This window comes from Tympanuchus pallidicinctus, unplaced genomic scaffold (assembly GCF_026119805.1).
Source record: "Tympanuchus pallidicinctus isolate F22 unplaced genomic scaffold, pur_lepc_1.0 scaffold5, whole genome shotgun sequence".
NCBI classification, from domain to species: Eukaryota; Metazoa; Chordata; class Aves; order Galliformes; family Phasianidae; genus Tympanuchus; species Tympanuchus pallidicinctus.
Genome location: NW_026294769.1, coordinates 657,005 through 675,362, shown reverse-complemented (window position 1 = coordinate 675,362; position 18,358 = coordinate 657,005).

Sequence of the window (18,358 nt, the reverse complement as noted above, 5' to 3'; positions counted from 1 at the left end):
CCACGTAGAACATTTTTAATGTTTCTTCACTGCAGATTTCTTAGCATAGCATTTAACTTCCAAGCTGCTACTATTGAATTGCATAAACAAAAACTAAACAATGCAAACATATGAACAGATCGATAAGAATTTGGGAAATGTTAACTCATATCCAGATGCCAATAATTTTACAGAGTTTTTAGAATGTATTCTTTAACCATAAGCAGTTCTATAATAGCTTTGTTTTTTTTTTATGGGAAGCTGCCTGAGACAAATACCCAGTTGGTTCATGAAACATGGTATCAGAGAATATGAATTCATAGCACAAAACTACTTGTTAAGAATTTGTCTGAATTGTGAGGAGAGAAAACAATTAAAACGGTGAAATATGCAGATAAACTTCGACATTTGTAGTTATGGCAAAGAAAGCATGAACAATTATCAATCATATGTTTGTCAGAATGGTCAGTTAATCATGAAAAAAATAAAGTAGCTTTGAAAGTGATATAGAACAAATACAAAGATGTAAGAAGTTATGTAAATCCAGCATACCTGCCGAAACTTGGCAAACACATGCATAACAAGTTAAAAAAGCAGCATCAACCTCTAAAGGAAAAAATGAAAGAGACAGTTCTTCAGCACTATCTGTCTTAGTTAAGGATGCTGCACCTGATGGACATTCCTACTTAAATGCTGTCAGGTCCTCATTCTACAGAGGACAAACAATCATTTTTTATTTGCTGCTCAGTATTTTGCAGCTGCAGGCTCTGCAGTCATATATGAAATATAATTATTTACCATGTTATTTGGGCCAGGTAAATTAATATTTTCAGGAACTCTGTATTCATCTGTTTATTTCAATCGTCATAAAAATCAAGCTGATTCATGACAGCACTAAGACAGATTGAACCTGATTGCAACATAAACAGATCCATGTGAGATCAAAGATAGGAGCTCAAGGAGAAACAGTGTCCAAATTGTGCCAGGGATACAAAAGGTTGTGCACTGAAACCCAAATGGGATTATCTGGTGGGAATCATCGTGTGAGATTTAGGTGCATAAATGGAACATGTTGATAATTTGAAGAAAGACACTTTGGAATAGTAGTATCTGACAAGAATAAGCATCCCAAATAAAAATAAAGTTGGAAGGAAAAACGTTATTTACCATCTGTACATATCTGCATATTTATAGAGAATATTCAAGAACTTTATGTTTTCCAGAATCAGAAAGGTCTGGGACTAGAAATTCTGTCAGATAACATCTGTGTCCTGTTTACAGTTAGGATAGATCAAATATTAAACACTGCAGAATATGAAGAGTGGAAACAAGTTTACTATGTACTTTGTGGCTTCTCTGAAATACTTTACAAAAGTTCTTCTTAAGAAGAAGAGACAGAAAATAGATGAAAACTGGATTCTTAGCAGAAAGTACTCTTAAAAGTTGAGTCTAAGGAAAATTAGTTTCTTCAACCAGATTTGAGTTGCTGTGATTTAATTTGATCTTTGAAAAAACACAGGTAGAGGAAAAAAAAAAAAAACAAAAACAAAACAAAAAAACCAAGTGAATTCAGCTTCCACTGCAAAACTTAGAGAAGAAGATATTAACCCCTTGGATTTCAAAGGATTCAGATTGATCTAAATACTCCTTCAGGTAGTTAACAGGGCTTTTGAAAATACTCCCCAGTTTTTCCTCTACATTCTTTTGGAAGTAAGATTTTGCAAGTAAGACTTCATATCAAAACAGTTTTAAGAGCTCGTATTAATACTGTAAGAATATATATACTGTATTATTACAGTATATAAGCAAACTGTATCTTATAAACTCTCTGAGCAAGGGTCTATGATATGCTTCTTAATGCCTTTGGATACTGAAAGAGTTGTTCTGTGGTTTGACAGGCTCTTAAAAATAATGAGACTTGCAGTATGGTAAAGGCATTTACTTCTGTCTCACATTTTGCAATTCTATCAACAGCATTGGAAAATCATCCTACCGTGGGGAATAGTGATTGCTAATGGGCACAGTTATTGGAAAGCTCTGCTGAGACTACAGATCATTAAATACTTGCTTTGTTTACCAGAATGAAAGCTTAAAAGTCTTATGATAAGATTTTGTGAACAGTACAGTAGCCTCAGGCTGTAGACTGAACTTGAGTTTTGGATAGTATGCAGGTCATAAGCATGCCACAAACAACAGCATTCACATCATTACCTTATTTGCCATTTATAAATACATAATGTTGTTTACATTTAAATGTAATTGGATCCAGTTGTGTATCAGCTTCCTAAAATGTAGGGATCAATCTTAGAAAAGGAAAAATTGCTTCAATTAAAGCTTTGCAAGGAAAAGTAAAGAAACTGTTATTACTAGTTAGTTATCCTGTATCTGAGTAAGTCTTTGTTGTTTATTTGATGATAATACTTCAAGGGACACGGAGGTAAGATATAGTAGGTCAGGCCTAATATTGCCGATTTTAGTAATGAATTTGAAATGAAGTGAGTCACTGTATAAATACAATTTAAAGGAGATGGGACTAACAGCACCAAAAAAATAAAAATAATAAAAAAAAAAATAGCTTTTTTTCTCCTTTCTCCAAACAGAAACCCAGAAAGAAGATGCTGTAAATGCTGGTACAGCTTCAGTTGAAAGTTTAGAGAATTCTGAGTTAATCCAGTAGGGATAAATGTAGCTTTCTAGGTTGCCATTTTGTCTCTCATATCATGAAGATGAGATAGTTAATTGTTAATTTTAACCATTTAGATACTGTGTTCCTTGGTTTAGTTTTGACTGTTTTTGTGGCTGTTATTATGTGTTTAAATGGGGAAGCTACAATGTTCATTTTTTTTGTGTGTGTATGTGTGCATGTAGAGTAGCTGCCCTTGTTGGTGTTAGAAAGGAGAATAAGAATAGACTGAGGTAATAAGGAAAAATGGATCTAATTTGAAAATGTCATAATCTCCCTACAATAGAAATCTTATTTCTCCCAGTGGGGATGGATGTGCTCCTCCTATTGATTGTGATAACAAAAATAATGGGTGTATCTGCCTCCACTAGTTTGAGGATTATGGGAAATGATTGCAATAAATGGATAATACTGTTTGTATTTCAAGATGCTGAAAGTAATTCTCTGTCACTGACAGAAGTTTCTTATTTCAAAAATGTATCATGTGGGGAGTAAAAAAATATATAGAAATTAAATAACACCTGACCTGGCCTCACCTGACCAGGATATTCTGAAAAGTTCAATGATTGAAATCAGTGTAACCCCCTGTAATTAAAACATTTACTTCTGGAATTCTCTCAATTCATGTCTAAATAATACAATATTATGATCAGAGAATACGAATGGGGAACAGTAATGTAGTTTTGCTGAAGTGCTAGAAGTGAAAGATTACTGGTGTTGTTATGACTCAGATACAGAGGTTAGCACTTAAGATGTCTAATATCATAGCAGAATAATGGTCTAGAGGTAGTTTATACTGCTAGTGTGCTGCATAGCTCAGGACCATTATCTCACCTTTGACAGGCTGATTCAGCTCGAGCTATAACTGCAGAAGGAGGATTTTTCAGATTTGATTTTGTTGTACTAGAGAGATCAGATCATTCCTAAGTGTGTTACAGCATACAAAGTCTTAATGCTGCTTTCATATTGTTTAAAAGAAAAAGAAAACAAACAAACAAACAAAAAAAGATTTAAATGTTGTAACGTTTCTTTAGTTGCTGTCCTTTCAACTAGCTTTGAAGATTAAAAAAAATGTGTTTAGATATGCTTTACTTTTGTACTAAGAGTATATTTGGCTTTGTGTTCTATTTCAGCATTTAATTCTACTTCAATAAATCTTTGTTAATTAACTGCAACAAAATCTATACCAGCTAGACTCAACCACTTTTTTTTGGTGTATCAGTGACTTTATGATAACTTCAGCATTGTTTCATTTGTAGTGAAACAATGTTTGCATTTTGGTTGTATATTCTGGTTTACACAACCTTTGACACAAACTTCTCAATTTCATGAAAATGATCTCCTGAGCAATTTATTTTCTAGCATTTCTACATCCATGCTTTTAACTTTCTCTTTTTACTGTCCTTATCTTTTTACTTTGGCTTTATGACTGATGATTGTGCTCGTCAGTGACCACAGTCCTTAGCATCAACAGAATTTTATGAATTACTGCGTAACTGGGTAAACTAGAATTTAAAAAAAAGCTGTGTGTGTTTCTGCTCCAGCCTTCCCACAGAAAGTGCAACAAGCAGCCAGAGAAAATATGAGTGCAATGTACTGAAATGTCTCTCGTTGACACATCATGAAAACTTATTGAAATATGTTCCTTTTACAGTAGCTGTAAACCATCAATATGTGTGCATACAAAATTATAGAGCAGGCGTACTGCAGTTGTCCAGTGTTGATGGAAACCATCTTTTAACATGGACTATGATCTGTGAATTATAGCTGTGACATTCATTTTTATGACTTCATGGGATGATTTTTTTGTAGGCTTCACTACTACTTACAACAATCAACAATATATTAAATAACTTCTGATTTTTTTCCTGTGAGCATCTCTACTAACTTACAAGAGTAGATGAAATTGGGCAGTCAGTGCATTGTTGAAAGGAGAACTATATACTTAAATTTGGAACATGCATCCATATTAGAGTTTGTTACAACTTGGAATATTTTGTGTTTGTTGCATATAACTTGAAAAATATTTCAGAAATCTTCCTGACTTGAAGAGCTATTTATTTTCTCATTCTACATTAGAAAAGATTTTGTAAAAGGGGAAAAAGGGAAAGTGAAATGAAAAGAGAGGGGGAAAGCGTAACAAAATACCTGGAAAAAAAATAAATAAATAAAAATTAAGATTTAGAGAAAAGGAATTCTGCTGTCAAAAGAAATAAATTCTGTTTCCTGTATCCCTACTCATATAATACAATAGGATTATGTGCATATAACCTGCTCCTGATATCTGCAGATTTGTGAAGATCTTTTCTATCTTTTCTCTCACGTTACAGACTCTTGGGTGTTGGATTACAGTTGTTGTAGTCCTGGAGTGTATTTATATGTAGAGTATTTCAGGATATCTCAGGATTGACTTTGATGGGAATAAAGGTAAACAAGAAGGTAAACTTTGCAGATTCTCCTTTTTCACAACCTCTCTTCTTCCATCCTGAAGGCTATCTCTGACAGCAGCTGCATTTTGAAATTGCCCTGTATTAAGAATTATCCGTGTTAGTCATTGGTAAGTATTCCACCTGTGGTTGAACCTCAACAACAAATGCACTAATCAGAAGATTGACCTTAGAACTGTAAGCCAAGTACAGTTATCAGTAGTGCAGCATATGAGACATACATAAGAAAAATGTGGTGGATGGGCAACACTATTATCCACTTTTTTGCCCAAGTAACCTGGATGATATTCTTAAGTGTGCCACTGTCAAGATCAATGCCAGTCCATCAACTGATATTTTCCAGAGTAAGATGAATGGCCAAATTGTGACACTAATGTATTTTGTGTCTATTAAGAAACTTGTTATTACAGACATAACAAGGTAAGATGACCTGAATATATATATAGTGGTGGTAGATGATAGGCTATGATATTAATGACTTTCTCATGACCACTTAAAGGGCTGCTGGCATATCAGTCACCTTCAAGAGCTTACCATACAGAACTGACTGTGAGCACAGATGTGGAAAAAAAGTCATCTGGTCTGATCTAGTACAAGACAGTAAAGAGTGCACTGTTTTCACATTCATTACTGTAGTGTGTAATTTATGCCCACGTGGAGACTGCCAGTCTCTTGGTTGTTTGCAGCCACATGTCCTGATACAGCAAAACATACTTAAGAAATCTCCTTAACTAACCTAACTGTAGTAGTGAGTTAACTGTACTAAGTATTTATAGGTTCAATAAGGCAAAAGTAAAGGTGATTTAAATATGATCTTTGTTTTTGTTTTAAAGATTCTTTTAAGTAATAAGATATTTTGTGGATACAGTAAATCTTGATTGCATCTCTACTAAAAAACATGCAGTTTCCTGTTTTATCAAATTTATCTGTTTGGTATAATGGTGTTGTTTTTTATTTCTTGGTTTTTTTTTCATGTGCTGTGGTAGTTTTTGTGTTTTAGAGCGTAATATATGAAGATAGATTCTAAAATAATCCTCTGGTTACTTGTAATCTTACATGTCATGGAAGATGCAAGCCAGGAGAGACCGTAGCAGCATCCATATAGCACAACCAAATGATATACTCAAATGTGGCACTAACCTCAAGACATCTTGTAAAAGGACTAGTAAGTATGAGAAGAGAGCAGAAAAGATCAGGGGAATTAATTCTAATTATGGTGCAGCAGATGAATGAATATTAGGTTATAGGAGTCATTTTTGTAAACAAAATGATTACAGCTATAGAGGAAGGATGAATGAAAATAATATATTATGATTTGGAAAGACTTTTCTTTATTTTTCCTAAGCTAGATGACTACAGTAGGTTTGTCTTTTCTTGCCAAAAATACTGGAAAATTGAGCACAGTTTATTGTGCTCCCTAACAAACCACACTTGGCAGTTGCATTGATATGAGGTACTTCTCAGCCTTGGAAATTTTAATTAATACAGATCTGTATATTTGTAGCTGTCTGGATATTTGAGAGAAAGGTTTTTCTCATACTATCAGCCTTTGGCAGTTTGTAACTGAGTAAATTTTCACTGACCATCACAGTGAAATAGACAGTAAGGTGCGAATTGTCTGCTAAAATCTTTGGAGAAGTCTTGAAAGACAGTAATTGAAATAGAATTGTGACTCACCACAAGGAGTGATATTTAGAAGAATGTAAAATTGTTTCATAATTCAAATTGTTGTCTACTATTAACTTAGAAGTATTATTGTCAGACTGAATAGCTTGAGAGTGAATGACAGAAAATACTGTTTCCTTCTGTTAATATAACCAGCATATGATTTACACAGCCTCCAGCAAGCTCAGAATGAAGATGGAAAGCAAAATGCCATTTGGTTTGGGGAGCCATATAGAACCTTTTTCCTAGTACTCTATGTCCTCCAGATAAAAAGCCTACATTCGTCCTACTTTTATTATAAAGTTCTGTACGCTTATTATTACTTTTTCTTCCAGTTTTATTTTAGCATCTTCGACTGTGAATCACTACAGTTTTACAGAACTGAGTAGAATGCTTTAAGAATTAAAAATGAATTGGAAGAGCTTAGAAATGCACTGCGGCTCTATTTATACTCAAGGGAATCTTTTATCCCAGTACATAAAAGAAAAAAATAAATAAAGTAAAAGAGAAGCACCATCCCAGCTCTTAGAGCTCCTCTGTGGAGTGCTCAAGTTCAATATCCATCCTACATAATTGAAATACAGGACCCAAGAGTAGGACACTGTAAAAATTTACACCTCATAAAACTAGGGTAAATACGAGAACATCTTGCTGAGAAAGAAATATGATCCAGGACAGTTGATAATATTTCCCTTTTCAGACAGATTTTAAAGGGAACTATTGGTATGGAGGGACAGACAGAAAAACCCATGTACTGAAGGAAACAGATATTTATGTGGATGTGTGTGGGTGTCTGTATGCATATGTCTGTGTGTAATTGTATCTGACACCTTATAACTGGATACACACCTATATTCTAAGATTGTGAGGTCCTGTTGAGAAATTTTCCCTGAAATACATGGTCAAAGCGCTATTTTCTGTGTGCAAATCTTTTAGTTTGCTTCTTTTTGAACTTGAAATTAACTTTTCCTGCCTTATTGAATAATTCAATAGAGGCTTTTTGATTTTCAAGAGAATTATATTCAAAGCTGTAGCTTTAGTTTTTCTATTTTCTTTTTAGTCCTCCTGACTGTTCCAAGTCAGTTTAATCATTATTTTACATTGCTCTAATGTTGCTATTTTGCTATACTAATCACTCAGCAGCACAACAAATACTAGATCGAGATTTCTGCTTCCAAATCAATAAAATGGAAAATCAGCTGATCTAAATGTTGATAGAATAAGCTGGTCTAGGAAAAGCTAGCTGAAAAAAATACAAAGAAAGAAAAAGGAAAAAAGATTTCAACTCTATAGTAGTTAAAGATTTTAAGGGCAGTAAGAATTACTTTATTACTGCATGTAAAAAAGAAATAAAAAATATAGATACTGCCAGATGAATATTAAATACTATTAAATACTAATAATATTAAGTACTAAATATTTTGTGCTGCTTAAGGTGGAAGAGAATGAAGTATTCATGAAATTAAAGTTGTCTGTTCATTTGTTTTGTCTACTTTTTATAATTATTTTTCAGTTTAATGAAGGAAAACACCTTAATTTTAACATAGTTGAATCCCAGCCCTTGTGTTTCATTCTTAGTACTTTCTGTGTAGAAACCAGTCAGGAGACATGAGTGGCCTTATAGAGATACTAATGGGGGCAGCCAGACAGTGACATCTGCTCCAAGCTGATACTAGAATTTTATCACCAAAGCTGATTTTAAACAATGTATACGTTTCATTTGGGATGCAAGTTATATGTTCAATGAGGACGCTTTTATTATGCAATCTAAGATCTGGAGTTTGGATATTAATACTAGATGATAGCTTATGTCTAAGTAGTACAGAAATAGGCTAGTCATTACTAATCTCAAAGACAAAGCTGGCACCTAGTTCTCATTTTTAGTGAGAAGTGCAGTCATGCTTAGTCCGCAGAAGAAAGACAAAGAATAATGTGCAATTGTATTTTTAAATGAGAATTTTAATTGCCTTTCTACCTCTTTAATGCTACTCTAAAATGAAAACTTGGGTAGTTAGAAACATCTTTATTCAAATACTGAATCCAAATTTCAGGACAAGGAGTTGGCTTTCAAAGGCACCATGTGGTTGCTTGGTCAGTTCCATTCCTCTCTCAAATGCACCCTTTTCTTTTGAAATTTTCTGCTCAAGTATTTTGGAATTGAGAAAAAATTGCACTGTTTGATGTCTGGGAATTCTAGTTCTTCATGTTTCTTATTTTTTTCCTGTAGTAACATTTTCTTAACCTGCTTACATTTCATTTGCTGTGTAGTACCTGGGTAACACTATGGAGAAAGGTTTAGATTAGAAATAAGGAAAAACTTTTTCTTTCAAACAGTGGTCAGGCACTGGAATGGCTGCCCAGGGAAGTGGTGGAGTCACTGTCCCTGGCAGTGTTCAAGAAGCATCTGGGTGAGGAGCTACGAGAGATGGTTTGGTGGCTTGTGGTAGCTGTGGTAATGGGGGGACGGTTGGACAAGACGATCTTGTAGGTCCTTTCCAACTTTGTGATTCTGTGATTCTATGAAAGAGTTAGGAACAGAAAGTCAGATGATCTCTGATGTTTGCATGAAAGTTAGTGAAAAAGATATAGCTTGAACTTTGATTTGCTGAGGTTAAAATTGGAATATTAAATTAAGGCTTTTTTAAATACAGATTTGCTTTGATGAGACATGATTCCTTAACCCAGCCCCTATCCTCTTCAAAAATGATCTTGTCTTTCCCCTCGCCCCAATGGTAAAAACAGTGTAATTGCTTAGAACAAAAAAAAGGGCTAATTGTTTAGCCCTTCTAAAATCAAGAATCAATAGACTATTTACAAGGTGTCTAAATGGTAATAGCTTATTATATTGTTTACAACTATTCTGAAAAACTTAAGAGGAGTCTGTAAGAAAAATCTAAAAAATTTCTCATTGAAATAAAAAGGAATCAAACCATTTATTTCGATGTATATTATACAGATTACATAATGCATTATGAATTGTTTTGAGGACAGGATTTTGAGATCTGAAATAGGTCATACAACACTGGCTGAGATAAAACTGTCATACAGATAGGTGAGACGTGAGCATTTTTACTTTTTTTATCTGGCTATAAAATGAAAACTTTCTGAAGGAGATAGGCAAGGAATGTATGAAATTACTAGTTTGTAAAAAAAAAAAAAAAAAAAAGCTCATTGATTAGTACTTTGGATTTTAATATGCATTTGATAATTTGAGAAAATGAAGTCAGTGTTGAATTCTGTCCTTTAATTGAGAATTCTTAAATTGAGAAATAAGTTTGAATTGGCATAAATAAGTGCACTGTTAATTTAAAACTCTCTGAAAGATTAGAGCCGTAAGCAAAAATATCTCTAGTTAGGGTTAGCATTGTACTCCTATGTGAGGCAGCAATTTGGGTCAGTCATTCCTCAAAAAAAGGGAACATCACACAGATGAAGGTTGGTTGTATTGTCATGGACTGATCTCCAGATTATGAGTTAAGAAAGCTGAAGAGAAAGGTGCAGGTGAAAATTTGTCCTTTCACTGAGATAACATTACAGAAAGCCATAGTAAAATAACAGATCAAGGAAATAAACCAAAGCCATGAAGAAAGCCAAAAGAGTCCTTTGCTCCAAGAAAGTTGGCAGAAGCCTAGCAAAAGATTCTGTTTTGAGATCTAAAGTAATTTTAGCAGGTTTAAGATTTTTCTGTAAAGCAGGAAATAAGTGACTTTGAATGACTGTGTTGTGAGAATTAGTATATATGTTCTTTATAACTGAGTTTAGTCCAATCTGAGAGTCAACTTGTGGAACTTGATAGGAGGTTGGGCAGAGTGGGGAGCAAGACATCCTCAGTGCATGTTCCCAGGATGCTCTTCATCAGGACTGTGACTAAGTCTTTGTTTTCTAAGATTACTGATCTGAAAGCTGTTTGCAAAAGGTTAAAAAAAAAAAGCAGTGAAAGTAGCTCTGCATTACTGTGTACACAAAAGCAGCCCTGTTCTTCAAGTGCTGTGAACATCTGTTGAAGTAACTTCATAGATATGGAGTGTATGAAGCATGTAAAAGAATGGTGATAGTGGAAAGATACAATTCAATTCATTCTGAATTTTGAGCACAGAAGAATTTTTTTTTTTTTTTTTTTAATTTCTCCTTACTGCGGAAGAGCGATGTGAGTACAGCAGCAGCAATCTGATAACACTTATATTCATAGCAAAAGGTTTTGTAGTTTTCACCCATTTCTCCTATTTCAATCATATACTGGCTCTTTCAGTGAATTATATTAAAAAAAAAAAAAATTAGAAAAAGAAAAAAAGAGAGAGGAAAAGAAAGAAAGCTGAGATAGGAGACTGTCTTTATCCTGAAATGAAAGCATTACTCCTGGCATATTTGCAGAAGTTTACAGTGCATTTGAATAGGGGGAAGATATAACAGAATGTGCTGTCATATTTGGAAAATTGAAGTCCTAGAGAAGTCAAAAGAATTGCTTCTCTAATTTTACCTTCATTATGAAATGCCTTAAGGCCCTAGCTGTACAGTCTCTTTACTGTTGTTTCACCCACAGCCATTGCATCTGTGCTGTGGATCTTTTACGGAAAGGCTGCAGCCACCTCTTAATAATAAATACACTTGTTGAGTGCTAGACTAAGAAGTCTTCCTGAACAGTCAAAACAAAAAAGTTCAAAGACATCACTTACCTTGTAGCTTGTTGTTCTTCTGCTCTTGTAACTCATTTTGAAAAACTTGAAGTCCCTGCTGTTAATCAGTTGTGTGACATTTTTAAAAACTTTGCATGAAACTTCATCACGAAACAGGGAATGGGTATAACAAGTCTCTTCTGGGAAAAGAAAAAAAAAATTACATTGAATTAGTATTCATCAGAATTGACTTTTGAGTGCATGTCTGTCTTCTTGGGCTGCTCGCAGTGGAAGGAGTAAATTAATAAAAAGAGGAATAGCGAAGAAGGAACGAGAGAAAGATTTGTCCTTGCAGGACTTGACTTCAGGGTGCTGGATCAAGAGTGGAGTGGATGGTGCAGCGGTAGTATGGGAATGAATGCAGTCTGTAGGTAGCTGGCTGTTGTGCAACACAGCTGCAGGCACAAATACACATTATTCTCAGGCTGACCAATTTCTCCTCTGCCCCCAGGATCTGTCTTCAAAGAGAGGCAGGGGAGTGAGCAAAATAATTAACAAAATCAAGAAGGAGAGGCAACAAACAGATGATCCAAACACAATGGCAATGAAATAGGCAGAGAAGAGGGAGAAACATAGTTGTGGGATGATTGATTCAGCTGAGTAGATATTTCAGCCTATGGTAGACTGTCTTTACATATTAAAAACTCATGTAGTAAGACTTAAAAAGAAAAAGATAAGTTATTTCGGCCTTGAACAAAGAGATAAATGAAGCATTTTCTGTTCTTGTTCAATAGCAAGTGTTGTGTTCCCCTTGTAAAGCTTTGGGTCATTTTCATTTAAAGTAAACTGAAATTGATACCAAATGAGGTGCATAACCTAGACACCTTTCTTCTGGCTTAGGAAAGTGAAACACAACTTCAGAAAGAAAGGAGTGTTTGTATAGGAATGCTAGGAATTAAATTATTTGCTGTTTGCTTGATATTTTTATTTTAATCCTCATTTCATTTTCACTAGATACTGGATAAAGTAAATCAATGTTAATGTGTTTTTATAGAATTGATATTTTCCATTAACATATATAATACAATAAATCTCCCAAAAGGTCCTTTATCTGTTCTGACACATTTTTTCCTTTAATGTATGGCCTTGCCAGAGGAGGACAGAAGAAATATTGTTTTTTATAACAGATGATGTTCATATTACTCATGTAAGCTAGTAATGCTAATGCTGCTAGCAGATTCCTTAAATCAGAATATCATCCTGCTCTTTTCAATACCATATTCTCATGATGAAAAAGCCATTGCTGAGATGGGTACTAATTACTATTGACACATAAGGAGGAAATTAGTGTTAGAAATAATTAATATGAAAAACAGACGTATGAAATGGGAACCTGAGTCATTTGTTATCTAAATGAAGTGCAGAAGTTAGTAATATTCTTCAAGAAAGAAATAATGTCATGGGGTCTGAGTCGAGTTAGGAGAGAGTGCAGAGGGTAGGCCCATGTGCTGTGATGGAGAGATTGAATGCTTTGCAGATTGAGATTTCTATTGCTGCTGAACCAATTCTGCAGTGAGTGGTGCCACTGGGATCTGCAGGCAGGGGTATAGGGTGACAAGTGGAACAAGACTCTCTCTGCCAAATAGCAAAAGCTGTTTAAAAGTGGTTTACCTGTTGGAGAAATGCTTTGCACTAAAATCTTTTCTCCTGTCTCCCACACACCTTTGCACAGACCTGCTTTCTTCTATAGGGTTAGCGAGTGCAAGCATGCGTGGGCACTGAACCACTATGAACATGAGATGTAGCCCACACTAAACCATGTGAGGTTTTGGTAGCACATTTGAAAATGGTTGCTTGTTGAAGCATTCTGGCTAAATACAAATTATTTTCTTGCATTTCTGAATGTTTAGGAAAGAGGAAAGTTGAAAGAATGTAGATACCATTCTAGAGGACCAGGACTTCTGAAGATCAGGAGACAAATAGCATTAATTTGCAGAAAAGAAACAGAAACAGCATAAATTACTTCAATATAATACATATTTTAATATACATTGACTGGAAATCTAAATTTTCAACACAGCAGATAAATTTCCCTATGAGATGGAGTAGGAATCTTGCTGTTAGTAATGTAATTCTCTGTTAGACCACATTTCCAAATAAGCTTTCCTCATTGATAGGCCCAACATCCTTGCTTATTTACCACAGGTGTTGAATAAGGTAAAAACTAACCTCTGTAAAACGGGTGCTGAACACACTCATGAAACAGTGCTGTCATCTGCACAGAACAAACAGCCTGAGGTGGAAAATACATTAAGAAGGATGTATGTGCATGTTGCAATGCCGTATCCAAAAATAGTGCAAAATATATTCCTGTTTCTTAATAAATAAAAGAGCTTTTTAAGTGAGGAAGACTTAAAAGTTTCCCAAGCCTAATCTTTCAGTCATAGATAAGCATAAGTACATATTAGGAGCATGTCTCACAGTAAGACAGGACCAATAGGAAAATAGACACAGTAAGACTGATATGCAGTGTTGCAGCCCGTGCTGAATTGCAAGATTTGCACTGTTGTGTTCATGCGTGAATCAAAATCTCTGATTTCAACAATGCTTCATTGCAGGCTGGCTGCAGTCCTGCTCCTCAAAGGCTGGGCTGTATTAGCTCAGCATCTTGGCCCCACACATGTCCAACTTTCCCTCTCAGTTTTACTCAGTTGTTTCCTACAGCTAACACCTGTAACTTTCAAAAGCAGGTAGTCTCAGTTGTTTATAAGTAATTCTTCTAATTGACAGATCTTTAGATTCTATGCTTGACATATTTCTCCTGAAAAACCCTTGGCAAACCTCAGGTAGGAGGTTTCTAATGCTTTCAGCTTCAAGAATGGCTTGTCTGCAGCCTGCTCATGATAAGGGGCTGTGAAACTGTGATAGCATGCTTCCCCAGACAATTGCCATTCTGACCACTAGCTCCATGTGTCACTGAGCCTTTCTGTTCACAGAGCTTATCAGAGTTGTGGTTTCCTTCATACTGGGTCTGTGCTGACGTGAATTCAAGGACTGATTGATAACTGGTACTACATGAATGGATATATGTGTCCACCCTCATCAGGTTGCTGATCTCATTTGTTAATTTTCTGAACAGAAAAGGTAATTGAGTTACCTTTGCCAGAGAAAGTTAAACGAATAGGAAAAGGTTATTTGTAATATTGAAGTACAAAGAGAAGTAGCAAAAGGCCATTATGCAGTAATGTTGCAGTTAAGGAAACAGTGATGAGTCAGATGAATTAATATTTTGTTTCAATAACATCAGTTGTGTTGAATAAAGAAGCAAAAAGCGGCAGATAAAAAGCACTCACATGGCCAAGGAAACATACATGTCCAAACTTACAGTAAAACACAGCACAGTTTCTGTGCTCATGCTGAAACAAACTGTAAACTATTCTTCAGAGAACAGATAACTGGCACCTGAAACTGTGATACAACAAGGAATTAAAATCTTAAAACATATGTAAGCCAAGAATAGTGTTCTCGGACAGAAGAAAGAAAAATACAAATCTTTTGTTAAAGAAAAAAAAACAACAAAAACTTTGATAATATGCAGGACTTCAGAATGATTGAAAGAAAGAGTAAATAATTGCTGGAAGTACCTGAGCTACAAAAGATTCAGTACAATCTAACTTGAAAATATAATTGGAATTCTAGACTCTGTGACTGCTGTACACTATTTTGAGACCTCTTGGGGAGATACTCGTAAAGACAAAAGAATTCAGGAGGCAGGATAAAATACTTTTGAAGTAAGCAAAGGATTTCATAATTAGAGCAATCAGTCTACTGACAAGAGAAATCGGAGATGATAGAGAGGTTGCACCTAGATTTTTATATTATTATTTGTTAGAGACATCTAACACGTGTGTGGAGTTTATTTGTTTTGTGTTGTTTTTTTTTGTTGCTTTTTCCTTGAATTACATATATAAATTTACAGCATCAGCAGGAAAAAAATGGTGGACAATGCTAACAAATGATAGAAAAATGCTAACAAAATTTGCTGATGGCAGAATCTGAGAAGCACTGTCAACATAAAGGTGGAACTGGAATGTCACACAGTGGTGTCCAACATTGATAAATGAAGTAATAAAAACGGGAAAGATGTAATAGAAAATTCAGAGTCATGCCCCTGGAGACTAATGAGAACATCTGTTAAACCATAGCATGTTGTAAGGTAGAAATGATGGAGAGAAGGAAATTCGATGCTTAGTATTCAGCGTTTGACTGTTTTTGAGTCACAATTGTGATACGGATGAGGAAAGGGTGTGTGCAAAGCTGGGCACTGAAAGGGAAGTTTTAACGTTGTACAAAACATTGGTCAGACCTTGGGAGGATTGCTTAAAATTCTGTCCACCACCCTTGAGAAGAGATCAGTTTCCAACCAGAACTGATGAAGAAAGTATGTACTAGAATAAAAAGAGGATGGAATGCTCATCTCCTGGGACAATACTGAAAGAACTTTATTATCATAGAAAAACAAAGACTGAAAGTAGATACAATGTATTTTCTGTACTCTGAGGAGAGGATAAGGACTAGAAAGGAAAGAGCTTTTGAAGCTTAAAGGACAGAACTGATTTAAAACCAAATGAATATAAACATGCTGTAGGTAAAGTGATTGTAAATGTAAAGACCCTTTGGAGGGGAGAAGGTATACAAAAGTGCTTGGAAAATTACATCTGAAAGAAATGACCAATGGTTTCAGTTCGATTATATGATATGCTTGTCATTGCACAGGAGTGTCGTCAGTGAGTCGTCAGGCCCAAGAAGTCTTTAATGCCTGTGTGCCTCTTTACCCAAGTGATATAAATTGGTGTGAAGCCCCTTAAGCTTTTCTGTACTAATTAACCGTGCTTCAATACTACTTACCTCTCAGTAAATCAGCACTGCGTTTTAGGTAATTAAGTTTAGCACATCTCCCTGCAGTGAGTACAGGCTTCTGGGAATCTTTCCTGAGGACATCTTTTCCATAAATTTTGAAGCTATTTTTGAAAAAACATCTTTCTTCAATATGCATGAATATCTGAAAAGGAACATAAGTGCATATTCAGAGTGGCTCACCTCTCCTAGTGTGTATGGCAGAAATAATTCTGCTGTAATATCAGTATAGATGATAAATGCTAAAAATAGTCTGAAGAGTTTCACTGTAACTGTAATTACTTTCAATCTCATGTTTATTATGGGCTGCACAAATGACTTATAGTGACAATTTGTTACTCGTTCTTCAAAGTGGTATTTCTAATTGTGTTTTGGGGTTATTTTCACTACAGTTGTACTTGCCAAGAAAAAACATTTTAAAGTAATGTTGCTTTTTATTTGAGAAATCTTCTTCCCTGGAAGAAGAGAGAAAGATGAGTTTAATACAAAAGGGAGCTGACTCACAAACCATGAAAAACATGTTTTATTTGTGCTTCCCCTGAAAATCCTGCCACAAGGCACAGATTGCACCTGATTGTTGCATTTCACATGAGAAAGAGAATGCTGCAATTCTGCCTCACAGAACAGAATGATCAGTACAAGCTGTAGATGTGGCAAATAACTGTTTCACACATACAAGGTCTGTGACATGAAATCATCTTTTCTTCCTGTACTAAGCAAAGACTGAAGAATGAGGAATAGGGATAAGTCTCTGGATCCTTTTCTAGATGACCCCACCTGATCCAGGAGACATGCTGCATGGACATTGCTTTAGCTCAATACTTATTTTCCTGATTTGCACCAGTAAACACTGCCTTCTATTTCAGGTTACCTCTGAGTAGTTCTGCATATGTGGAGTATATTACTGTGGAGTAAATGGTGAATATTACATTAAAACTTGTGTTCTATATCTTCCTTACTGCAAAACATAAGGAAAAAAGTAGCTGTGAAGACAATAAGGCTGCAAGGAGGAGGAGACAAGTGGAAGGTAAGGCATGATCTGCTGTGTAACTGAGGATGAGGTAGCCAGTTTGACACATGGAAAAATAAATTTAGATTAGAATCACATAACATTAACATGTGAGCTTAGTCAAGCAAGAAGAAAAGCCTGCTGGTTTTCTACAATATTGTAATTCAGTTGCTAACAGTGAAAATGCACAAATTAGGGACATTGTGATTTCCTGAAAATGTCTGGCTCATTGAAAGCAGGGCCTGAACAAAACAGTGTGCCTGCAGATTTTAAAAACTCTGCCTTTAGAAATGGGAAAGAATTACAAGACTTTACTTCAGAAAGGAATGCTGACAGCTGTAAGAAACCAATGTTAACAGTACCATTAAAATCAGTGTAACTGACTGTGCGAGTAGGGCAATCAGGCTTTGGTCCCATACTCTTGCTTTGTAAACATCAGGATCCCTTAGATGAATGTAATACCAACTAGTGAATGACATGTTAAAGCCTTACTAAAATTAACTGTGTCTGAAAGGCTGTTCCTTTAAAATGGAAAGCAAATGGCTCAAATGAAATGTGGGATGCAGGAGGAGAGGAAATCAATAAACCAACAAACTCTTGATGATGTGGAAATAATTTCTTTATGTTTTCCTGTTTCTGTAGTTTATAGTTAGCACTAGTACATCAACTTAACAGCTTTGTGCAAGTGAAGAAAACTAAATCCAAACTCAGAAACTGCTGTGGTGAGTTCCCTTTTCTTCAATGAATTCTCCTGCCTTCTATGAAACATAAGATTTTTTACTTATTTATTTACTTATTTATCTATTTTAGCAAGAACTACGTAAAAGTTGGTTGCTGTTTGAATTTTATTATTTTGTTGGCTTTTTTGTTGTTGTTATTTTCTGCGTGATGTTCATCTCATTTTATTACCAGAGAGATTCCAAAACTGAATTTCAGTGTTCCTGGTGAATTTCCATTCAGCATTTCTATTTGTAGAGAAGAGAAAGATTTTAAAAATATGTACCCAAAGTCATTCACATACATCAGATTGTTCGGGCTACTTATA